This window comes from Neophocaena asiaeorientalis, unplaced genomic scaffold (genome assembly GCF_003031525.2).
Source record: "Neophocaena asiaeorientalis asiaeorientalis breed wild unplaced genomic scaffold, Neophocaena_asiaeorientalis_V1.1 scaffold251, whole genome shotgun sequence".
NCBI classification, from domain to species: domain Eukaryota; kingdom Metazoa; phylum Chordata; class Mammalia; order Artiodactyla; family Phocoenidae; genus Neophocaena; species Neophocaena asiaeorientalis.
Window position 1 is genome coordinate 12,039,781 of NW_020173377.1, and position 27,429 is coordinate 12,067,209.

The following is a 27,429-nucleotide window of genomic DNA, read 5'->3' on the forward strand; positions in this document are numbered from 1 at the left end:
ATAAAACCCAGAGTGAGGAAACTACAATATGCAGGTGAGATCTGGTCTACTGCCCGGTTTGGCATGGCCGTGAGTTCATAATGGTTTTTGCATTTGTCAAATGTGGAGGGACATAAAAAATATCTTGTGACCTATGAAAATTCACTGTAATTCAAATTTCAGTGTCCATAAATAAAATGTGGCTGAACACAGTCACCTCAGTTATTTAAATATCATCTATAGCTGCTTTGGCACCACAATGGAGAGCTCGTCTTTACAGAAGTTTGCTTACCCCTGGTTTCACCACAAGTCTGGTGGAAAGAGATTTCAAGACACACTTGGAGAACTTTGAAATGTGTCCCCTGTGTTTGGGAGATTTAGATGACTGATGTCTGATTCAGGCCTGAAAACTCCCGCCGAAGGGGACTGTGGCCCAGGGACCGCCTCCTTCCAGGGAAACCAAAGGCCAGAGAAGGGTCGCCCAGCTGCTCTGGTGCAATCTCTGGGAGAGGGCAGCTGTGCTGGCACAGGCCTGCATTTCCAGAATATGTTGGGGAATGAATACAGAGCATTTCCCAAGGATAAGGACCTATGAGAGAGGGCTGGTGCAGGGTCCTCTTGGCTGCCTGGGAAGGACCTCAGGAGGAAGTACAGTTGGATGTACCCCACTGGAGGCCTACCAATTAAGGATGTGGTCACAAGGGACCATCTGGAAGAGCCAGTGCTTTGCTTTTCTGCCAGTCCCGAAGTTGCCTGGCCAAGTACCAAACTTTCTAGCCTGCTATGAGACAGCAGTTAACAAAGAGAAGGTGATAGGGAAGACAAGAGGTGACAAAAGCTAGTCATGCCCTATCCATTCTTCACAGCTTTCTTGAGATAACCTTCACTAATTCAAGTTCAAAGAAATGGTGGAAACAGAAATAGAGTTATGTTTTATTAATGGTGGCAGCCCTGTGTATCCAACATTCCATTTACACGATTTAACTGAGCAGTTCCAATATACCCAAGTTCTATAGCCATAATCTCATAAATGAGAATATCGTTTAATTATTATGACAACTCTATGAGATTGATATTAATACACCCATTTTATAGGTGAAGAAACCAAGGTTCAGAGAGTTTGAATGATATACCCAAGGTCTCACGCCAGTGAATGGCAGGCCAGGATTTAGTTTACTGGATGTTCAAATGCATGCTCCTTACATTGTACCCTGGGGGCTTTCATCTTAGAAATACTAGTTTTGGTGCTGCATTTGTGTCCAGAGCCCATATACCCCAAGGGTACATCAGGTACTTTTGTTGTTAAGAAATAAGCATTCACTCAGGTTAAGAGAGGGCGGATTATCCCAACTATTCACTGCATCACTATTTACAATAGCCAAGACATGGAAGCAACCTGAGTGTCCATCGACAGAAGAATGGATAAAGAAGATGTAGTGTGTGTGTGTGTGTGTGTGTGTGTGTGTGTGTGTGTGTGTGTATGGAATATTACTCAGCCACAGGAAAGAACAAAATAGTGCCATTTGCAGCAACATACATGGACCTAGAGATTATCATACTAAGTGAAGTAAGTCAGAGAAAGACAAATATCATGTGATATCACTTATATGTGGAATCTGAAAAAATGATACAAATGAACTTACTTACAAAACTAAAACAGACTCACAGACGTAGAAAACAAACTTATAGTTACCAAAGGGGAAAGGTGGGGAGGGACAAATTAGGAGTTTGGGATTAGCAGATACAAACTACTATATATAAAATATTGGGTTGGCCAAGAGGTTCACTGGGGTTTTCCCATGGAAAAACCCGAATGAACCACTTGGCTAACCCAAAGAGATAAGCAACAAGGACCTACTGTGTAGCACAGGGAACTATATTCAATATCTTGTAATAACCTAAAATGGAAAAGAATCTGAAGAATACCTATATTATATATATATAACTGAATCACTTTGCTGTACACCTGAAACTTATACGACATTGTAAATCAACTAGACTTCAATTAAAAAAAATTTTTGTAAAGAGAGATGGGGTACAAGAGTACCCAAGAGTACAGCAAGAGTACACATCGCCCTAGGTCACCCAGGGCAGCGTGTAATTGCAGAGGAATTCAAACTCTGGAAGCTCTGAACCTCTGTGTGGAATTGCCGCAGTGTAATAAGAAGTGTGTGGCCGTGGGGCAGTTTATAATCATCCAAATGATTTTACATATTCCTTAAATGAATCCCTGCAACAGCCTGGGGAAGCAGGCAAGGATGCTTTGGCCCTTATTTTTCATATAAGTAAATACAGGCTCAGATACTCAAAAAAACAGTCATGATGAATTGAATTAATAAATAAATGTTGAAGTAATGTTGAATTAATAAATAAATGAATATACCCCACCCTCGTTGTGTATATACGTGGATAGCCAGTCATTGGTCTATGATTGTTTCAATCTTTGATGAGAGTGTGAGCCACGGAGGCCCCAAGTCTGTACCCCATATTTCCAGCATAAGACCTTATACACAATGGATACCCTATGGAGGGTAGTAGAGAGTCTTTGTTATCTTTCAATAGAAGAGTCTTTTTCTAAGCAAATATTTTATATTAAGTAGCATTTCAAAGGGATTCAAAGCAGTTGAGGTGTTTATTTCCTTCAGGAGCCAGGTTTTGGAAGAAAAAGACCAGGATCTCAATTCTGTTGCCTTCACCTACTTAATTATGTTTCCAAGAAGCGAGCAGACATGGTTTTCAATCCTACTCTACCATTTCTTGGCCATCTGACTTTGCACAAGTGAGTGTCTTTGTCTGTAAAATGGGCCTACAGATACTCCTGCCCAGCTATACTTTGAGGACTAAATGAGTAAAACTAGCTGGTTTGATACTGGTTACTTAATAAAAGTTATCATCTTTATTTAAAGTGGCCAGCCGGGGTCTTCCCTGGTGGCACAGTGGTTAAAAATCTGCCTGCCAATGCAGGGGACAGGGGTTTGAGCCCTGGTCTGGGAAGATCCCACATGCCGCAGAGCAACTAAGCCCGTGTGCCACAACTACTGAGCCTGCGCTCTAGATCCCACGAGCCACAACTACTGAGCCCGCGTGCTGCAGCTACTGAAGCCCAGGTACCTAGAACCTGTGCTCTGCAACAAAGAGAAGCCACCATGATGAGAAGCCCGTGCACGGCAACGAAGAGTAGCCCCTGCTCGCCGCAACTAGGGAAAGCCTGTGCACAGCAACAGAGACCCAACACAGCCAAAAAACAAAAAAAAAAAGCTCCAGAAGTTTAAAATAAAATAAAAATAATTAAAAGAATAAAGTGGCAAGCTAACAGTTTGATTTCCTGAGATTCACTCTGGCCTCTTCAGACCACAAAGTACAAAACTTAGTTCACAGGGAAGGAACAAGGTTCTGCTGCTTTGTCCAGGCAAAAGGCAGCAAGCTTTGAGAGCATGTGGATAAACTATTCACAGCATTCTTAGAACCATTTGGGGGCCACAGTCAAGAACAAGAGATAGTCTACAAACAGGCCGAAACAAGGAATGTCCTGGGAGCACAAAGGAGCTATGTATTCAGTTCCTTATCCAAACCTGGAATTGGTAGCTTTATTTTTAAATTTCCGATCTTGTCTTTTCAAGTAGATCATTATTTAAAATATGGAGGGCATATTAAACCAGGAGGATAACCTGTCATTTACTCACGTCCAAATTCAACATTTTTGTTTACTCTCATTTGAAGCTGGTGATGACGTTTGAAGGATAAAAGGATTTGGTGGTTAGAGAATAAGATTGGGGGGGAAGGATTTTTGAAAAAGATTTTATCTGGACATGTTGCCTTCCCAATAAATTGAGCTCACTAAATAAATTAGATTCCACTAAGGCATGATTTTCTAATTCACCGACTAATCATGCATGCAATGACTAAAGCAAACTGATTTTACTCTACAGATACAGTAAATTACTACTTGCAAGTGAAAAATACAATTTCTTTGAAAACAGCTGATGAACCTCCCCCTTGGAGATGCCTCAAATATCTTTTCTCTGAACCAAAGGTTCTGCCTTAATCCAAAAGTTCTTGACGCCATCAGGTTCTTCAGTCTAAATTTAGTATAACTGTAAGTTGATCATTTGTGTTTTTATTTTTTCTTTCTTGCTTGCTGCACATCACTCTGGCAAGATGTTAGCATCCCTATTCCGTACATAGTTCCCATCCTGCAATCCCTTCCTTTTCTGTTAGCTTTCTGACTGGACAGTGTGCTCCTTGAGGGGGGATCTACTTCTCTTTATATTCATCCTGTTCCCGCCCGTTTATCTAGCACATGGTAGGTAAGCCATAAATGTCCTTTGAAATGGAGTTGAATAGCTTGTATTTCCTGCTAAGAAAGGCCAAACTTGCCAGTTATTGGGTAGCAACAAATCAGGTGGTTAGGAAAGGTAAGTGAGTGGTATCATTTCACACATGGTTAATCTGGGTGTAGAGTAATGCATCTGGGAAATATACTTCCCACTTAACTGGAGGTTTATGATCTTCTCTAGGTAGTGCAATTAGAATCCTTCACACTAATATTATTTGGTCACAGATTCCCTTTATTTTCTTTAAAGTCACATTCTGCCTTGAGTGTTTCATGCCATAAAACGCATGGTCAGGGAGCCTGTGACGAACTGAACATTCTCGAGATTGCTTCCTCAACTTGTTCCATCTTTTCCTATTGTTTTTTTGTGGTCACACGTCTCCAGCAGGAACTGAAGCCTCCAGCATCCCCTGATTATGAAACACTTACAGACTGCAGGCATCTGCTTCAAGTCCAAACAAACAGAGATAGAGCTTCTCTCCTCTGGGCATTGGTCTTCACGATAATGGCAGCATGTTGCTCTCAGGGTAATCCCAATGTAAACAACCGATATTTAAAACGACATAAAACTTTTCCTTGGGAGGCTGGGAAGCTTGCAGAAGACCTCACGTGGCCCTTCCTGAATGCTTCAGGTCTATACTCCCTTTCATTTTGGGTCACCGATGCTATTCCGTTTCAAGAGCTGGCTTGGGAGATCCTTTGGATTTGATCCTGCTGGCCTGAGACCGCATACTTGGCTGGCTGGGACTTCCTGGCTCTGCTGATGATACTTTACAGGAGGAGCAGAGGAGTCCTGGTAAATCAGACACCCTGTGCTTAGGCAATTTACAGAGATCATTGGGAATAGATAGAGATATAATATCTATATATAATATAAATATATATTTATATATAGATATTATATATATATAAATAGATATATTTATATATATGATATAATCCATATACCTATATATTTTTGTCTACCAGCTATTGTTTCCGACATATCACAGTTCCAGGGACTGCCTTTCACAGTGTGTTTTGATTTGTAAACCATGGAGTTGTACAGTGTACATCCTGTACAACTGTACACAGCAGTCCTGACTGCCCTTATCTAATATTCATTGAGCACTTACTATATTCTAGGCACTGTGTCAAGCCCTTTCCATGAATTATCCCCCCAATTTTCATAACAACTTCATGAAGTTTCACTTCATGAAGGGAACTGAGGTTCAGAAATGACCTTAAGGAATTTAGACAAGAGAAAACATGTCAAGGAAAAAGTAAAGCTGCAGTGAGTGAAGGTTATTAGTAAGTGTGCTCTACCTGTTGTCCTCAACTGCAGGACATTTCTTCCTAGTGGGGGCATATCAGAACCTTCCCTCTGTGGGTAAGATGATGGAGTAGATAGGAAGGTGATTAAAAACACCGTCAATGGTGTAGTTTCATAGTTGGAAATTAAAAAGCAACTTATAATGTTTATAATACAATTGAGGGAAAGTAAAGCTCTACAGAAGAAAGAGTCTAAATTCTGGGGTTCAGTGACTCTGGTGAGACGGAGGAAGAGGCGAGGCTCTCCCCCTCCCCCGCTCAACCAAGGCTGTGTTTCAGAAACTCTGGAGGTTGGTGTGGGATATTTAGGTTTATCAAAGGGCGTGGATTGTAAAAGGTTAAGAAACTCCCATCTAAGAAAACAAATAATTACCAAATTTCTACTACTGTGAAGTTACGTTGACCCAGAAAATCTAAAAGTTGTATTTTCCTTCTGTTTCCATTATACTGATTCAACGTACTGAACAATGACTCTACCGTCTCCCCTCTGTGAGGTTCTGGCTGGGTGAAGCTGGACATTGCACAGAATGTACACATTCCCTGTGATCACTGTGAAAATCAGACCTTAAAACTAGAGGATTTATGGTCCTACAAGCAAAACCAGCACTGCAAGGCCAAACAAAGATTAGAAAAGGGGTATTTGGACTGAAAACAGCAATAAAATGCTTCTCTTTTCCCATACATGGCTATCCAGGAATCTTTCTTCAAAACTGGAGATTAGACCAAGAAAATCATACCTACCTAGACTTGAAAAGGGCCTCTGAGAACTGTTTATGGCAATTGCTTGTATCTATAGGTAGAAAATCAAGGCTCAGATTGGGTTTACCCGCGGCTGCAGGGGGAGAGAGAGTGACTGAGCTGGGACTTAGAACCACTGCGTCCTGATTTTTGGTTCATTCCATCATGGCGTCTGGCGATAGAATGGAACCCTCTTCGTTACATTATTGATCAACAAACTGAGTACATCTCTTTTACGCTTACTGTACAGTGTTTCTAGTGGATGGTGTTATTTGGCAGATGTCTTTTAAACTATGGCCTGCAATTTAGGTGAGATGATAGAATGTTTCTGTTGTTTTGGACGCCAGAACAGTCCTCCCTTTCTTTGGGGAAATAACAGTACAGTTGATCCTTGAACAACACTGGTTTGAACTACACGGGTCCACTTATATGTGGGTATTTTCAATAAATATGTACTACAGTACAACATGATCTATGGTTGGTTGAATCTGTAGATGTGGAAACTTGGATACGGAAGGTCAACCATAAAATTATATGCAAATTTTTGAGTACACAGAGGTTCATCCCCCTCCCCACCCCCTGCCCCGCATCGTTCAAGGGTCAATCTAATCTAATCTACATCTACTACATCTAATCTTAGCACTCTCATCTCTGGCCAGGAGGTTGGCATGCGACCCATGCTAATACAATCAGAGAGCTTCCCTGAGGTTTGTTTAAACTTGGAGTCTTTTTTGCTCTGGTCAAGGAACCAATAGCGTAAGCTACTAGTAGGTAAGCTACTAGTTACCGTCAACTCCACTTTGTGAGGAAGCACACTGGCCAAAAACAGAATAAAGCTGACATTCAGTGTCCAAGTTCAAATGCTTGCTCTGCCTCTCCTTATGTGACTCTGGGGTACTTATTTCACTTCTATAAGCTTTAGTTTCTTCCTCTAAAAACAGGACTACCAGGGTGAAAATTCAGTTACATGATGTATTAAAAGTACCATTTAGAGTGCCTGATACATAATAAATGCTGAAAACAAAGAACGGAAGGCAATTAAGATTCCTACTATATTTATGTCTACGGATTTTAAATAACTATATTGCTGTGCGTTCTTATTTTATTCACGTGGTTCATGGCAAAGTTAATCTACACCACTCAGTGTGGCTTACGTAACAGGCGAGCTTTGCTGCACTGCACATCGGGTTTTTATAGTAAGTGGTCAGGTAAGTATGGCGAGTAAAGTGTACTCTTGCTGGGGTGTGCTGGGTGGGAAGCAGGGGAGTATCAGGGGTCTTAGGGAGCCACAGTCAGCAATTTCAGATCTCTAGCAAAAGTAAAGATGACAGATGGTAGAGAATGTTGTTTTCCAGAATCTGGGCCTGTCTTCTGTCCTTTGGGGGAAATTGTGTCCAGTGAATTTCTACTGTGGCCGTGACTGTGTTCAGAAACTCTTTTTGGAAGCAAATTTAGACATTTTTCCAGCCCCAGCAATGAGAGACAATTCTTGGCCTTAAAAGACAGGTGCTGTTTTTCATTTACTCAATGGTATTTATTGGGTACTTACTGCATGTCAGGTTCTCTCAAAGCAGCTGGAGATACAGCAGTGACGAAATAGATAAGTATCCCTACCATTTTTAAAGTCTCTCTTTTTTTGTTATACAGGTGAAATTCACACATAAAATGAATCATTTAAAAGTGAAAAATTCAGAGGCATTTAGTACGCTCACGATGTCATGCAGCTGCCACCTCTGTCTAGTCCTGAAACATTTTTATCACCCAAAAGGAAAACCTGTACCTGCCAAGCACTTGCTCGCCACTTTCCCAAACTCCACCTCTGAGAACCACCAATCTGTGTTCTATCTCTATGGATTTTTCATACCAATGGAATCATACCTGTTGTGCCTAGCCTTTTCCACTTAGCACCATGTTTTCAAGGTTCATCTGTGTTGTAGCATGTGTGAGTACTTGCCTCTTTTTAAAGGCAGGATAACATTCCATCGTACATTTATATCACATTGCGTTTATCCATTCATCTGCTAATGGACATTGGGTTCTTTCCACCTTTTGGCCACTGTGAATAGTGCTATGAACATGCGTTTACATGTACTTGTTTGAGTACTTGTTTTCAATTCTTTTGGGTATATACCTAGGAGTGGAACTGCTGGGTCATAAAGTAATTCTATGTTCAACTTTTTAAGGAACAGCCAAACTGTTTTCCAAACTGGCTGAACCATTTTACATTCCTACCAGCAACATAGGAAGGTTTTACTTTCTCCATATCTTTGCTGACACTTGATATTTTTCATGTTTTCCATCACAGCCATCACGGTGGGTGTAAAGTGATGCCTCACTGTGGATTTGGTTTTCCCTCATGACTAACAATGTGGAGCATCTTTTTATGTGCCTGTTGGCCATTTCTACTTCTTTGAATAAAGGTCTGCTCAAATCCTTTGCCCATTTTTAAATATGTTTTTTTAATCTTTCTGTTGTTGAGTTGCAAGAGTTCTTTATATATTCTGGATACTAGAACCTTAATGAAATGTATAATTTGCAAGTATTTTATCCATTCTGTAGGTTGTCTTTTTCTTGATAATGTCCTTTGATGCACAAAAGTTTTTAATTTTAAGCAAGTCCAGTTTGCCTACTTTTTCTTTTGTTGCTATGTCATATATGAGTCCATGTCCAAATCAAAGTTCATGAAGATTTATTCCTATGCTTTCTTCGAAGAATTTTATAACTTTGGCTCTTATATTTACGTCATTGATGCATTCTGAGTAATTTTTGTCCATGGTGTGAGATAGGGGTCCAACTTCACTCTTTGGCCTGTGAATATTCAATATATCTACCATTTTGAAGGAAGAAAACATAATATCATGAACATAATAAAAAGTAAATTGCCAAGAAGAGTCTAAGGAGACATGACAACTAAATGTAATATGGTACCTGGATAAGATCCTGGGATAGAAAACAGACACTAGGTCAAAACTAAGGAAACCTGAGAAAAGTTATGAATTTTAGTTAATAATAATGTATCAGTCTTGGTTCACTAATTGTGACAAATATACCATAATAAAATAAGATGCTAATAATAGGGAAAACTGGATGTGGGGTTTATGGGAACTCTTTGTCCTAGTTTTACATTATTTTTCTGTAAATCTAAAACTATTTCAAAATAAAAAAAGTTATTTTAAAAAGGTTAATTGATAGCATCAAAAACAATTGCTGTATCTAGGAATAAACCTCACGAAAGCTGTGCGGGATCTCTACACTGAAAACTGCTAAACACTGTTGAGAGAAATTTAAAAAGACTTAGTGAGATACCACACTTATGGATTGGTAGACTCGGTATTGTTAAGATGTCAGTGCTGTCAAATTTATTTACAGATTTAATGGCATCCTAGTCAAAACCTCAGCAAATGTTTTTGTAGAAACTGACAAGTTGATTTTAGAATGTATATGGAAATGCATATGACTAAGAATAGCCAAAACAGTTTTGAAAAGGAATAAAGTTGCAAGAGTTACACTATCTGATTTCAAGGTTTTTTATAAAGCTCTAATAATCACAACAATAAGGCATTGACAAATTGACATATAGGTCAATGGAACAGAACAGTCTAGAAAAAGACTCAGGCACCTAAGGTAAACAGAACTTTGGGAAAAGTTCCAAAGTAATTATATGGGAAAGTAAAGTTGTTTGCATTAAATGTTGTGGGAACAGCAGACATTCATAATAAAAAATGAATTATGATGTCTACCTCATGCCATAAACCAAGATTAATTCATAATAGATCCTAGGCCTAAAGGTAAAAGCCAAAACTATAATATTTTTAAAATAAAATATAGGATGAAATTTTTGGAACTTTGGAATAGGCAAAGATTTCATAGACTAAACATAAAAGAAAAAGTGATACATTGGGCTGTATCAAAATTAAAACTCTTTGCTCTTCAAAGGACACCATTAGGAAAACCAAGAGGCAGGCCACAGACTGGGGGAAAATATTATCAATACGTGCCTCTAACAGAGGTCTCATATCCAAAATATATAATCCAGAATATGTAAAGAGCTCTTAAACTCAATAATAAGATGACAAACAATTCAATCAACAAACAGGCTGAAGACTTAAAAGTCACCTTCTAAAAGAACATATATAGCTAATAAATACATGAAAAGATATCTAACATCATATGAGTCTTTAGGTGAATGCACATTAAGACAAATGACATAACACTTAACAGCAATAAAATGGCGAAAATTAAAATGACTAGGGACTTCCCTGGTGGCTCAGTGGTTAAGAATCTGCCTGCCAATCCAGGGAACATGGGTTCGAGCCCTGGTCCAGGAAGATCCCACATGCCGCGGAGCAACTAAGCCCGTGCATCACAACTGTTGAGCCTGTGCTCTAGAGCCCATGAGCCACAGCTATTGAGCCCATGCACCACAGCTACTGAAGCCCATGTGCTCTAGGGCCCATGTGCCACAACTACTGAGCCTGTGTGCTGCCACTACTGAAGCCTGCGTGCCTAGAGCCCGTGCTCCGCAACAACAGAAGCCACTGCAATGAGAAGCCCATGCGCCGCAACGAAGAGTAGCCCCTGCTCGCCACAACTAGAGAAAGCCCGCGTGCAGCAACAAAGACCCAATGCAGCCAAAGAATAAATAAATAAATAAATAAATATATTTTTTTTAATTTAAAAATGACTAGCAAGTATTGGTGAGGATGTGGAGCAACTGGAACTGTGACGCACTGCAGACAGTTATGTACAATGGTACAACATTTTGGGAAAATATGTTGGCAGCTTGTAAATGAAGCAATTTCATTCCTAGGCATTTATCGAAGAGAAATGACAACATGTGCCCACAAAAAGGACTGGACACAAATATCACAACAGCCTTATGTGTAATAGGCAACAAGTGGAAACAACTTAAATGCCCATCAATAGATAAGTGGATAAACACACTGTGGTATATTTATGAAATGTTACATAGAGGTATAGTATAAAATATAAAATGGTATATTTATAATATATAAATTATGAAGTGAAAATTTATAAAACAGAACATTGAGCAATTAAGGGGAATGAACTACTGATACACAGGACAACATGGCTTAATCTCAAAAAGCATACTGAGTGAAGGAAGGCAGACACAAAGGAGAACATACTGTATGATTTCATTCCAAATCTTTGAACAGGCAAAACTAAGGTATAATGAGAGAAATCAGATCAGTGTTTCTATGTGTATAGCGAGAGTTGATGCTTTCCTAGTTTTGTGCCCTGGGCACCTCAGTCACCTCGCCCTAGCCCTGGTCCTGATCATGATTTAAACTTGTCTTGTGAAATAAGTCCATTGAGAAGTAGATTTGTGTCAAAGATTTGGTTTGAAGCTTCACTATCCTCCCTATCCAGGTTATTGTTCATGCTCTTGAGTCAACAAAGCTTTATAATAAATAGCAGTGGAAAAAAGTGTGATTGGGGCTTTATCTTGAAAAATACAATTTATGAAAACTTTTATTTTATGCTTAAGAGAATTTAAGTCATACTTCCAACTGTGAGATGTCATAGAACAATCAAAGCAAGAATCAAGTGCTATTAGCTGTGTGTGTGTATAATTCGTTAAAAACTGAGCTATCAGACATCTTCAATTTTACTTTATTTTACATAAAGTTCAGTTTGCAAAAACCTACAAGGTCTTTACACATTTTTCTCAAGGACCACTCCTAAATTTTGACATTCAAGTCCTTCTCTTCTGAGGTGTTTATAGTGTCATCTCGCTTGTTTAGGTTCCTTTCTTTCGTTACTAATTGGTCTAATTCGGCTACACCTCCTTCTGTCATTGCCTTTGGGGATGGATAGAGCAATTCTGCTAAGATGGTAAGATCTCACATGTTCTGCAATATTTGTAATTTTATTTTGCCATGCATTTCCATTGTTTTTGCACTTTATTTGGGTGATTTTAAAACCGCCAACAACCTATGAGACACTGACTGGCAAATAATATTGACACAATGTGGGGACAGAAGCTAAAATTAAGACATAGGGTATCTGAGGGAAGATGAGCTTTAAAAGAGGTCATTTCTTTGGGAGACACAGATAATGAATACTAAGAAAACAGGGACCTCCAGGACTTAGAACATAGTTCACTGAAACAACATCGCTCTGAAATTAAGGTGTTTTTAATATAGCCAGTTCCTAATTTCAATAAATGGTTCTGGGATAACTGCTTAAACATATGGAAATAAATGAAATTGGATCTCTACTTCACTCCATGCACAAACATGCACTGCACATGGATTAAGACAAAAGTTAAAAGAAAAATTATGAAGTGGTTAGAGAAAAATATAGGAGAATATCTTTATGACATTGAAATAGGGAAGGAGTTCCTAAATAAGATAAAAGGCTCTGGGGAGAGCCCACTCCAACAGCGTGGAGGACCTGAGCAGATGGACAGTGAGCCCTTCCCTTTAAAAAATGTCTCACTCAGCAGAGTACTGTGACAACAAGGTGAATTCAGTGAAATTTCGTGATGTACTGGCAAGAAAGTGTACTTTCTTTTGAAGAAGAAACGCCGTGCCAGAGGAGCGCGGAGAAGGCACGAACATTTCAAACAAGCCAAAGCTAAGCTGGCCTATGGCAGGGAGGATGTCGTTAATCTACGAGGGCAGGTTCTAGACAAATGTTTGTGTACTCAGCCTTCCACGCAAGAACAGAAGTCAAAATCGACCATTGACCAGAGTAGTGAGCAACCTCCAAATATAATGTGACGACAGTACTACCACATCTGAGTTGATTTCTTCTATTCAAAGAATGAATTAATAGGTGAGACTGGTTCAAGAAGGTGGAGTAGAAGGACATGCGCTCACTCCCTCTTGTGAGAGCACCGGAATCACAACTAACTGCTGAACAATCATCGACAGGAAGACACTGGGACTCACCAAAAAGGACACTCCACATCCAAAGACAAAGGAGAAGCTGCAATGAGACGGTAGGAGGGGCGCAATCACAATAAAGTCTAATCCCATAACCGCTGGGTGGGTGAGTCACAAGCTGGAGAGCACTTATACCACAGAAGTCCACCCACTGGGGTGAAGGTCCTGAGCCTCATAAGAGGCTACCCAACCTTGGGGTCCGGCAAAAGGGGTGGGGGGAATTCCCAGAGAATCAGACTTTGAAGGCTAGCAAAAATTGATTGCAGGTCTTCAAAAGGTCTGGGGGAAACAGAGACTCCACTCTTGAAGGGCACACACAAAGTAGTGTGAGCATCAGGACCCAGGGAAGGAGCAGTGACCCCACAGGAGACTGAACCAGACCTACCTGCTAGTGTTGGAGGGTCTCCTGCACAGGTGGGAGGTGGCTGTGGCTAACCGCAGGGACAAGGACACTGGCAGGAGAAGTTCTGGGAAGTATTCCTTGGTGTGAGCCCTCCCAGAGTCCGCCATTAGCCCCACCAAAGGACCTGTAGTCTCCAGTGCTGGATCGCCTCAGGCCAAACAACCAACAAGGAGGGAACCCAGCCCCACCCATCAGCAGACAAGCGGATTAAGGTTTTACTGAGCTCTGCCCACCAGAGCAACACACAGCTCTACCCACCACCAGTCCCTTCCATCAGGAAACAGATTCAAAAAATACCTAGAAACAAATGACAATGAAAACACAATGACCCAAAACCTATGGGATGCAGCAAAAGCATTTCTAAGAGGGAAGTTTATAGCAATACAATCCTACCTCAAGAAACAAGAAAAATCTCAAATAAATGGCCTAACCTTACACCTAAAACAACTAGAGAAAGAAGAACAAACAAAACCCAAAGGTAGTAGAAGGAAATAAATCATAAAGATCAGAGCAGAAATAAATGAAACAGAAACAAAGGAAACGACAGCAAAGATCAACACAACTAAGCGTTGGTTCTTTGAGAAGATAAACAAAATTGATAAACCTTTAGTCAGACTCATCAAGAAAAAGAGGGAGAGAACTAAAATCAATAAAATTAGAAATGAAAAAGGAGAAGCTACAATGGACACCACAGAAATACAAAGCACCCTAAGAGACTACTACAAGTAACTCTAGGCCAATAAAATGGACAACCTGGAAGAAATGGACAAATTCGTAAAAAGGTATAAGCTTCCAAGACTGAACCAGGAAGAAACAGAAAATATGAACAGACCAATCACAAGTAATGAAATTGAAACTGGTTAAAAATCTTCCAACGTGGGCTTCCCTGGTGGTGCAGTGGTTGAGAGTCTGCCTGCCGATGCAGGGAACACGGGTTCGAGCACCGGTCCGGGAAGATCCCACATGCCATGGAGCGGCTAGGCCCGTAAGCCATGGCTGCTGAGCCTGTGCATCCAGAGCCTGTGCTCCGCAACGGGAGAGGCCACAACCGTGAGAGGCCCGCACCGCAAAAAAAAAAAAAAAACTTCCAACAAACAAAAGTACAGGACCAGATGTCTTCACAGGTGAATTCTATCAAACATTTAGAGAAGAGCTAAAACCCATCCTTCTCAAACTCTTCCAAAAAATTTCAGAGGAAGGAACACTCCCAAACTCATTCTACGAGGCCACCATCACCCTGATAGCAAAACCAGACAGAGATACTACAAAAAAAAGAAAATTACAGACCATTATCATTGATGAATATAGATGCAAAATCCTCAACAAAATACTAGCAAACAGAATCCAGCAACATATTAAAAGGATCATACACCATGATCAAGTGGGATTTATCCCAGGAAACAGCCCTTCTGACCAGTGTGAGATGATATCTCATTTTAGGTTTGATTTGCATTTCTCTCATGATTAATGATGTTGAGCATTCTTTCAGGTGTTTGTTGGCAATCTGTATATCTTCTTTGGAGAAATGTCTATTTAGGTCTTCTGCCCATCTTTGGATTGGGTTGTTTGTTTGTTTGTTATTGAGCTGCATGTTATTCAACATAGTTTTGGAAGTCCTATCCATGACAATCAGAGAAGAAAAAAAATAAAAAGAATTCAAATTGGAAAAGAAGAAGTAAAACTGTCACTGTTTTCAGATGACATGATACTATACATAGAAAATCCTAAAGATGCACCAGAAAACTGCTAGAGCTAATCAATGAACTTGGTAAAGTTGCAGGATACAAAATTAATGCACAGAAATCTCTGGCATTCCTTACAACAAAAGATCAGAAAAAGAAATTAAGAAACCAATCCCATTTACCATCACAACAAAAAGAATAAAATACCTAGGAATAAACCTACCTAAGGAGGTAAAAGACCTGTACTCAGAAAACTACAAGACACTGATGAAAGAAATCAAAGATGACACAAACAGGTAGAAAGATATACCATGTTCTTGGATTGGAAGAATCAATATTGTGAAAATGACTATTCTACCCAAAGCAATCTACAGATTCAATTCAAACCCTATCAAATTATGAATGGCATTTTTTACAGAACTAGAACAAAAAATTGTAAAATTTGTATGGAGACACAAAAGACCCTGACTATCCAAAGCAGTCTTGAGGGAAAAAAAAAAGAGCTGGAGGAATCAGACTCCCTGACTTCAGACTATACTACAAAGCTACAGTAATCAAGACAATATGGTACTGGCACAAAAACAGAAATATAGATCAATGGAACAGGATAGAAAGCCCAGAGATAAACCCACGCACATATGGTCAACTAATCTATAAAAAAGAAGGCAAGGATATACAAAGGAGAAAAGACAGTCTCTCCAGTAAGTCGTGCTGGGAAAACTGGACAGCTACATGTCAAAGAATGAAATTAGAACACTCAAAAACACCAGACACAAAAATAAACCTAAAATGGATTAAAGACCTAAATATAAGACCGGACACCATAAAACTCTTAGAGGAAAACATAGGCAAAACACTCTATGACATAAATCACAGCAAGATCCTTTTTGACCCACCTCCTAGAGAAATGGAAACAAAGACAAAAATAAACAAATGGGACCTAAAGAAGCATAAACGCTTTTGCACAGCAAAGGAAACTATAAACAAGACAAAAAGACAACTCTCAGAATGGGAGAAAATATTTGCAAATGAATCAACGGACAAAGGATTAATCTCCAAAATATATAAACAGCTCATGCAGCTCAATATTAAGAAAACAAACAACGCAATCAAAAAAATGGGCAGAAGACCTAAACAGACATTTCTCCAAAGAAGACATACAGATGGCCAAGAGGCACATGAAAAGCTGCTTAATATCACTAATTATTAGAGAAATGCAAATCACAACTACAATGAGGTATCACCTCATACCAGTTAGAATGGGCATCATCAGAAAATCTACAAACAACAAATGCTAGAGAGGGTGTGGAGAAAAGGGAACCCTCTTTCACTGTTGATGGGAATGTAAACTGATACAGCCACTATGGAGAAGAGTATGGAGGTTCTTTAAAAAGCTAAAAATAGAATTACCATATGACCCAGCAATCCCACTACTGGGCATATACCCAGAGAAACCCATAATTCAAAAAGACATATGCACCCCAATGTTCATTGCAGCACTATTCCCAATGGCCGGGCATGGAAGAAACCTAAATGCCCAGTGACAGACAAACGGATAAAGAAGACATGGTACATACATACAATGGAATATTACTCAGCCATAAAAAGGAATGAAATTGGGTCATTTGTAGAGATGTGGATGGACCTAGAGACTGTCACAAAGAGTGAAGTATGTCAGAAAGAGAAAAACAAATATCACATGTTAACGTATATATGTGGAATCTAGAAAAACCAGTATGCAAGGCAGAAATAAAGACACAGTTGTAGAGAACAAACATATGGACACCAAGCAGAGGGCAGTGGGGGTGGTGGTGGTGGTAGGATGAATTGGGAGATTGGGATTGACATACATACACTAATATGTATAAAACAGATAACTGATAAGAACCTGCTGTATAAACTAAATAAATAATTTTTTTTCAAAAGATAAAAGGCTCAAAAGAGAAAAGACTGATGAATATAACTACATTAAAAAATACTTAAGTTCATCAAAACAAATAATTAAAGAATTAAAAAAAACTATAGCTAGAGAGAAAGAATTTAAAATACACATAATGAGAATAAAAACCCATATGATAATATAATTTCTATGGCTCAATAAAAAAATGAATAAGTAGATAGAAACGTGCATAAGTGAAAACACTAGCGGCTGATAAGCTTATTTTAAAAGGCCCAACTATTTTGAACTATGGAAAACACAAATTAAAATCCAATAACATAACTGGTGCCCCTTCTGGCAATAGCATACTAATTTTAGACAAATTCTCCCTCTGAGAATAACTAGACAAGCTCAACAAAATATTTTTTAAAAATATATTTGAAAACATTGACAGGACAATATCAATACAGGAAGAACTTGCAATTCTACAACTGGAGAGAGAGTGAAATCCCAAGGAAGTAGGCCTGAAATCTGAACTATGTTTCTCCTTAATGGAATTTGCTGTTATGAAATGAACAGTTCAGAGTCTTAAATTATTTCTACAGTTTTTCAAAGTCAATGTTCAGCACTCAAACAAAAATAGCAAAATACCCAAAAAGATGAGACTTGACTAATAACCAAGAGAAAGGAATAAATATTAAATACAGAACCACAGGATATCCAGATATATTTGTTATCAGACATGGATATTAAAATAATCAGGGTAAATAGGTTAAAACATTAATTAACAAAATAGAGAATTCTGGTGGAAAACTGGATATTATACAATGGGATCAAGTGGAAAGTTGAGAATTAAAAAAATGTAATAAGTGAAGTTAAGTACCCAACCAATGGGCTTAATAGAAGTTAGATACAGGTGAAGAGAGAATTAGGAAAGGGAGAGAGAGGTCAGAAGAATGAAGAGGTATTATTCTCCAATGTGATTTTGAGGCTAGCATAACCTTAATAACAAAAGCTGACAAGGCTATTCCAAGAAAGTAAACCTATAGGCCAACCTTTCCCATGAAAATAGATTTTTTAAATTCTAAGCAAAGTATTAGAATTCTGAATCCAGCAATATTCGAAAAGGATACTATACTACAAAAAAACGAACTTACTCTAGGAATGCATGGTTGGGTTAAAGTTCAAAAATCAATCAATACAAATCAACATGTCAATAACACGAAGGAGAAAATGCACACAATTATCTCAATAGGTGCAGAAAAGGCACTTAAGAAACTCTACTTGCTTTCATGATAAAATACAGCAAACTATATTTTATAATCATGAAAGGGAACTTCCTTATGCTGATAAATCAATTTTTGAAACCTATACTAATGTCATATTTAAGTGAAATATTGAATTTTACCTCAGATTGATAATAAGACAAATGTGCCTATTATTACCTCTTCTATTTGCCATTGGTTCTATCCTTTATGTGTTTGGGAATACTCCTGTATATATTTTTTCAAATCAATAAAAAAAGGCCAGACGACTCAACAGAATAAAGTGGGTGAAAGTGTTGAACTGGTACTTTATAAAATATGATATCAAACAACAAATGAACTTTTACAGAGTGCTCACCTTCATTAATCATCAAGTAAATGGAAATTAAAAGCACAATTTGATGCACAGCCAGCAGAATGGCTGTGGGAGAGCAAACTGTATTATCCCTTTGGATAATTATTTGACTGTATCTACTATAATTGGACTTACATATATCTTAAGACCCAGCAATACCCAACACAACACATGCTTCAAAAGACATGTACATAAACATGGCATTAAACAAATCCTTGAAATGACTCAAATGTTGAAGTAATTACAAATAAATTGGGTATATACATACCCATACAAACTATACAACAATGAACAATGAGTTATTGCTATGCACAACAGAAATGACTCACAAATCTAATGTGTATAATATACGTGTCATATGATACCATTTCATAGCAGCATTGTTCGTAATAGCAAAAATCTGAAGATAATCCTAATATCCATAAACAGGAAGAGGGATATGCTGTGAAGTATTTACATAACGGAAGTCCAGAAATATTGAAAATGGATGAACTAGCATTTCACGCACAAATACATTAAGTGAAAAAAGCAAGGCACAGAAGAACACTAGATAGTATAATAGTAAACGAATATATTGTTTGGAGATATATATATTTATGTGGAAAAGGGAATGATAAACCCGAAATTAAAAATGGTAGCTTCCTTTTATAAAATGTAAGCTCCAGGAGTCAGAGCTTTTTGTCTGTTTTTTATTTTACTGTTTTGTATTACCTAGAACAGTGCATGATACATAATAATCATTCAAATGAACGCTTTTGAATAAATAAATAAGTGAGGAGAGAGGGACTGACATGGGGAGTTGCAGTAGACTGATAAAGGTCAGTTACTTAAGCTGGGCGATGGGTACTTAGGGTATGAGTAATAGTATTTCTTATACTACATATATGTGAGATACAGTCTTCTGTGTTGTAAAATATAATATGCTATAAAATTAAAAATATACTACTTAACTTTCATACTGAGAAACAATACTATATAAATATAAAAGATATCCTCACCCCATCCCTTGGGCCCAATGTATTCCTGCCTCTGCCTTGGCCTTCAAGGGAGATAGGAACATTGAGTAGAGGGTAGTCACAGGAAGAGTCTCAGGGAGTTTGGTTGACCCCATATTTTAGGTAAATGTAAGAATAAAAATAATGTAAAAATTTTTACATTATGATTTCAAATCAGAATGTCTGTGCTGGTATGTCCTGCTTTGTGCCTGAGTCAGAACTAAGGAGTGAAGAAGAAGGAGAGAGAGGTGGGTCCACTTGGGGGGATTTGAGGTCATGGATGACTTGTAAGAGGAGCAGTATTTAATTCTTTCCCTTTCTTTAACTCCAAAGAGAATTTTCACAATATATGCAAAAGTCTCTTTTAGATGAGTCAGTACAAAACACCTATACCAGCGTGTCCCCAAAATACTGTCTTAGAAAAGGGGAAAAATGCCCAACCTAACCACATGCAATAGTCTGCCAAAAACACCATTTCCCCAACACCATGAAAATCAACTGGAAATCAGTCCTGTTCTTTAGTTTCTCTTACAATTTTTCTTCTTTCAAAAACATGCCATCTGTTTAAACAACTTGGAGGGTAAATGTTCTTATTAGTGTGCCTTTTTCCACAGGGTATTTTAGTTCATTCCAGCAAGTTCTGGCCGAGTGCCTGTGATGTGCCTAGCACCTTATGGATGTGTGGAAAGCAATAGCTTCTAGTTCAAAAACAGCTCAAATACAGGGCAAAACCTATACTCCACCACAACCCACTTCATCAGTCAAGAAATCAGGTAATTTCACTCCTTGCCATGTTATCTAGAAATCTACTTTGGTATTACTGAATGTCACACATGTTATCTTAAGAACTTTGTTTTTGTTAGGATACCTTAAAGATATTACAAAGATGAGTTACCAACTTCAGTATGATATTCTACAATAAGTACATGTAGTCTTCAAAGAACTGCTATCAAAATATGTAAAAATGTCTACAAACCAGTAGGAATAACACAAAGAATCCAAGAGAAAAATGGGCAGAAAACAGGAGTAAACATCTCACAGGGGAGGAAACACATATGTACAATACATGCATAAAGAAATGTTCAGTATTATTAGTGATCAGGAAAATACAAATCAAGATCACGTGAGATCCATTTTCCTGGTAGCTGAGTGGCCAAAATGAAGAAGGCTGACAATACCGAGTAATGGAGAGGATATGGATCCATAGGTTTTCATGTACGTTATGGGTAGGAGGGTAAGTTGGTGCCATCTCATTAAATCTAGTTTGGTATTATCTCTAGAAGATATGAATTCACCTTCTCTTTAACAGCAGTTCTACAGTGAAACGTTTACCCATGTGCAACAAGAGGCATATACTCAAATGTTCAGAGCACCACTGTGCACAAAGGCAAAAACCTGGTGACAACCCAGGTGCCCACCAATGGGTGAGTGGATGCTTAAACTGTGATATAGTTATCAGTGGAATACAGCAGTCAAACCGAGTGAACTACAATAGCACATAATAATACAGAGGACTCTCAGCAACATTATATTAAGTGGAGAAAGCCCCAAGTATCGCTTAAGTGTGATATGCTTTTTATAAAGTTAAAAACAACTAACATAAGAAAATCAGGTTTGGAATGGAAAGTACGGTAGTTATAGTTAATAATGCAGCATTACAAATTTGAAAGTTGCTAGAGAGTAGATTTTAAAAATTCTTATCACAAGAAAAAAATTTGCAACTATGTATACTGATGGATGTTAACTAAACTTACTGTGGTGATCATTTTTGCAATATATACATTAAGTCATTATGCTGTACACCTGAAACTAATATAGTGTTATATGTCAATTATATCTCAATAAGAAAAGGAAATACACTCTTCTACTCTGTTTTGATATGCAATTGCATGTATTTAATTAAAAAGGAAGGTAGAATATATTTAAAAATTGAATTATTAAATACCTTTCATAATATTAAAAAAAAATAAAGTTTAGAAACAGAGAGGCAAGTGAAGAAAGTGAGAGAATGGTGATCACAGTATGTTGGGTCAGGTACAATGATGCAGAAGAACAGAACCCATGTACCATATGGCTAGAAGTTGCCTATTATGACGATCTTAGCTTCTGTTTTGCACATTGAATTTAGGGATGCTTCTTAAGGTATAAAATAACTAGCAAAATAAATATAAATGGGTCATGAAAGGACCAATGATGACTGTGCCACAGAATAAAGATTATAGTTAATTTAAAAAAAATTTTTTATAGTTAATTTAATCCTGTGCATCTGAGGTTCATGATAAAGAAAACAAGCTACTTGTTATAAAGAGAATATAAACATAAAAAACGTAGGATAGTTTTTAAAAGTTTAAAAGAGAGCATCTGTGTACTGCTTCAAATCATCCTCTGTACCACAAGTGCTCCATACGGTATGACTTACAACTGTGAACAAGAGACAGTTTCTGCTTGCAAGGAATTCATGATTGGTAGAGAAGGTAAACAAGTGAGTAGTTCTAATAAGAGTTAACTAAGTGATGGGATCATCATAAAGAAGTAAAAAGACACAGAGCAGGAGGTATGACACAAGCCTGGGCATGGAGGGAGTCATCTTAAGAAGGTATAAAATCTAACCGTGGACTTGAAAGTACAGGATATTTTAGGCCCTTTCAAGGCCCTCCATGGGAAGGAGAGAGATGGGACTTGGGAAGTCAACAGGGGCCTCACCATGAAGGGCCTTGTGAGCTAAACAGTGGACTTGGGGCCTTATCCCAAGAGCCACAGGAAGTCATCAAAGAGTTTGAGAAGTCACCTGATGAGGTTTCTGGCTTCAGAAACAGCAGGATCAGAGGCAGAAAGCCTCAGTTAGATTACAAAGATTGATGCAGTTATCCAGGTGGGCCATGGTGGTAACTGGAAGTAATGGCAGGATAGAGAGAAGCAGGCAGATTAGGTAGGGAGTTACTGTGGAGGGAGAATAAGAGGACTCAGAAATGTATTGGATATAGGGACCAAATAAGAGAGGCAAGTCAATAATGATTCCGACTTTAGGTAGCTGGGGAGGTGGTGGTGCCAGATGCCAAGACTCGAGAAAATGGGAGAAAGCACAGGTATCTTCTTTTACAGTGCATCTCATTTGGGTCAGAATTGGTTCACAGTGTCTCACAAGCCTTTTCATATAAAGCTGACATTTTCTCAGGAAAGCATGGCTCACAAACACAAAAATCCTCTTCTTGTTTCCACACACCTGTACAGAGTTGTTAAACATGGAGTATCGGGCTTCCCTGGTGGCGCAGTGGTTGAGAGTCCGCCTGCCGATGCAGGGGACACGGGTTGGTGCCCCGGTCTGGGAAGATCCCACATGCGGCGGAGCGGCTAGGCCCGTGAGCCATGGCCGTTGAGCCTGCGCGTCCGGAGCCTGTGCTCCGCAACGGGAGAGGCCACAACAGTGAGAGGCCCGCGTACCGCAAAAAAAAAAAAAAAAAAGAAAAAAAGAAAAAAAGATGCAGTATCATGGGAAGAATGTTTAAATAAAAGTTTCCAAATCCATGACCTAACATTACAAAAGCTGCTTCACTTTATTTTCTAAGTCATTCCTGGGTTCATTACTTGTGTGGCTAACTATTGGTGTCACTGACCCCCAATTATAAAATGAGGTCAGAGTTCCTCTGTGATTATTTTCCTTCTTTTTAAAAGCAAGATAAAAACCTAAGCATGGCTCCACTGGGCAGTACCTAATAATAAAGTATTTTGCTTCAGGCACATCATCATAAAGCAATTGCACATATTCCTTCCTTTTTATATGGTGGGTCATAAACATGTAATGTAAGCAACATTAATTTTCTAGAGAATGATTGCCAAGATTAAATTTTCTGATCAGTGGTGAACAGGAATGCATGGACCTGTATCTATGTAAAGAGTTCTGTGACATGGCCAGTACTATGGTCATTTTATAGCTACTTCCCTCAGAAACCTTTAAAGCAAAATGGCCATGGAGTGATGCATTGCCAGGCTGTAAGAAATGTTGGCCCATTACCACCAGATCAATCCCTGAAGGGTTACTGTTAATATTTGGCCTCAGGGAGAGAGGAGTCAATAAAAATCCACATGTAGGGTACTTTATATACTCACGTGCAAGCAAAGGGAAGGCTAAGGGAAGTAGAAATCATTTACATAGCACATAAGAAGGATCATTAATATTAGTTACCGATTCTCATACTGCAACTGTGTGTGTTTATGTGAACGGTAATATCGCAAAGCAGTTAGCAGAATGCAATTTGGTGTCGCAGAGATTAAAGTCAAACTCTGGCTTTGTCATTTAAGAAGCAATGTAACTTTGAACAAATTATTTAAATTCTCTAAATCTTAGTTTCTTTATTGATACAATGGACAATATACCACTTCCTTGGGTTTAATGAGTTAACACATGCAAAGAATTTAAACTGGTATCTGACATATCTCTAAGCATTCAAAACAATGGACATAATGTAAGTAAAGCAACATAAATGTATGGTAATATACATCAGGCTAAAAGCTGATATTAAACCTAGATGCCTAGTATAACTAAAACACTGTAAAATACTAAATTTGTGGATAGTTGAGTTTTTAACATGGTTTGCTGGAAACATAATAATATCATATTCCATTGACTCTATGATGTGCATTTTTAAATACTTAAATGAGAGGCATTAACTTTGCCTGCAAATATATATCAAAACTTCTGGAAAGGATGACAGCAGCTTGGAAGAAAATTCCAGACCCAATAATGGAACATTCTTTTCAGAAATGCTACATCATCAATATTCTCCTTGACATGGAGGATGACATTGTAGAATGTCCCTAACGACCCTCATCTGCAAAATGATTCAGAAGAACCAGACTCTTAATGGGAAGTTCCAGAAAATACCTCCTCCCATTTGTTTTGTTTATGCTTTCTGTGTTATACATGTACAACAGTAATGTTTGATAAAAACATATGTATAGGGCTTCCCTGGTGGCCAATGCAGGGGACAAGGGTTTGAGCCCTGGTCCGGGAAGATCCCACATGCTGTGGAGCAACTAAGCCTGTGCACCACAACTACTGAGCCTGTGCGCCACAACTACTGAAGCCCACGCGCCTAGAGCCCATGCTCCGCAACAAGAGGAGCCACCGCAATGAGAAGCCCACGCACCGCAACGAAGAGTAGCCCCCGTTCGCTACAACTAGAGAAAGCCCACGTGGCAACGAAGACCCAATGCAGCCAAAAATAATAAATTAATAAAAATAAATAAAAAACCATATGTCTAACTAGGTCTGTTTATTAAATAGAGCACTTTCAAATCATTATAAAATAAAAATTCTAGTGCTAAAGTGCTGTGTCATTGTTTAACTGTCAGTCTTTGTCATACTGGCTCATAAATAATGGAACACCTCACAACTGATGACAACTTAGCTTTACTGAAATATGGTAAGCAAAGTATCAACAGTCAAAAGAATTTAGAAAAGTTACAAAACTGAGTTGCTAAGGGAAAATTTATCTGGGTTCAAATCTTAGCTCCTCTGTTTCCAGTTATGTTAACTTTGGACAAATGACCATCTCTCCAAGCCATTGTAACTGGCAATTTTACATAAGTCATTAAATTGTGTGGATTAAATGAAAGAATACAGATGAAATGTTTAACACTGTACTGGGCAAATACTTCCAGACTGCAAGAGATGACTGATATTGTTACTATAATAATTAATAATCTACTGCTTTAAAATATGAAAATACTTCAGATATGTGTCACAGCTTATAACAGAAAGCTACGTTATGTCTGTCAATCATCCCCGTAAGACAAAAATACCCATGTAAATATATTAACCAAAGTTATCAATTGTTTCTATATTTTAATTTAAGGGTAATAGGAGAATGAATGAATAGATTTGAAAGGTACATTGACAGTGGTCTGAATTAAAATGTCATTTAAGTTCCCCACTCAAAAATTTATGTTGGGGAAGTCAAAGACAGGTGGCCACTTTCTAGCTGAAACTGATAAACAGGAAGAGAAAGTGATTGCTGATGAAAAAAGTCAGGCCATGTGTACTAGGAATACAAGGACTGAAGACATCACTGTCAGCAACATGAGTTTCAAACATAAGACTTAAACTGGGAGACTTACAGACAGATACACTAACCTTACAGCTGAACCATTATATGTATGGACAATTATGAAGAATGTTCTAGGGTGCATAGTGGGAGGTATTACTTCTTTGGCAACAGTGAATGAGATGACAGTGTGTCATAGACACATATGCCTTCCTGATGATCTTCCCTCATTGATTCTCAAATTTAAGATTCCTTTGAAAGAAAAACTGTGGTTTGCTAGTGTATCCAGTGATTTTATTATAATGCTACTTAAATGCTTACATATAAACCTAGATATAAGCAGATGTAAAGTTAAGTGGAATCAGAGGACAAAATAAAAGCCAAGCCAAGCCAATACAATTAAAACTGATTGCATTTGTTAAATGGAATTGCTGATGCTGCTTTGCTGGAGCCCAGTAACTGCTTGTGACACAAGTATGGAATTGACCGAACAAAGATTCCTTTGAGTTCAACCCTACTCAAACATCAAGTTGGGGGTGATGAGCCATTTTCCTGTCACTTTCCTCTACTGGAACTACTTTACCCCTCACTCGACACGCATATATTAAGTCTGCCTCTCTTCTCCTCTATTCTCTAATAAATACATGGTTCCAATGTATCATAAACCCAACTGCAAAGAAGGACACTGTAGTAGTTATCTTTTGCTTTTTAACAAACACCACAAAACTCAGTGGCTCAGAACAGCATCATTACTTCTCTCTTATGGTTTCTTTGGGTCAGGAACCCATCAGGGGTTCAGATTGGTAGTTCTGGCTTGTGGAGGGGGCGGTCTTTCATGAGGTTGTAGTCAGATGGTGGCTGAGGCTGGAAGTCTTTATCACTCGCATGCCCAGTAGCTGGGCTGGGAAGACTTGAACAGCTGGGGTTCCTCTACCAGCATCTATGAAATCTCTTCATTGGGTCTGTGGCGTGACAGCTTTAGGAAAGCAACATTTCTTAATGGTGTCTCACTTTCTTCGCAGGTACATGCCCCAAGACAGAGAGCCAGGTGGAAGCCATATCACCTTTTCCAGCCTAGCCTTGGGAGTCATGCAAGATCACCTTACCTCATTCTTCTCATCAGAAGCAAGTCACTAAGTCTTGTCTGCATCCAAGGGAAGGAAAATTAGAATCCTCTTTTGGAAGGGGGGAGTATGAGAGAACTTGCAATATATTTGAAAACCTTCAGATGTTGACAGCATGTGGCCATATTTCATTTAAAAATGTTCATCTGCATGACTCAGTGTATGCTTTCATCCCTTTACACGTCTCATAGGGAATTCACAGAACCCCAAGAAGAGGTAAGTCATCCCCCACTGGTCTGTGGACGCCCCAGTTTGAGGAAAATTCACTTATGCTCCAATTACAATACATGGAATGGAGGTTTCCTTAAATTATGGGGCAGGAGAGAATGGACTTCAAAAAACAGAGGGAAGAAAAGAATAGTCTTGGGAGAATTTTTTACTAGATTACATGTTAAGTCAAGAGATGTATA

General features: G+C 38.6%; 1 long non-coding RNA gene across 1 annotated transcript in view; it reads left to right on the forward strand.

Annotated features, from left to right (window-relative positions):
• LOC112400526 (uncharacterized) overlaps positions 1-27,173 on the forward strand; it is a 108,076-nt gene extending 80,903 nt beyond the window's left edge. Inside the window, exon 2 of the long non-coding RNA XR_003003421.1 lies at positions 26,918-27,173. This is a non-coding gene — a long non-coding RNA (uncharacterized LOC112400526). The remainder of the gene's footprint in view (positions 1-26,917) is intronic.
• Positions 27,174-27,429: the final 256 nt, after the last annotated feature.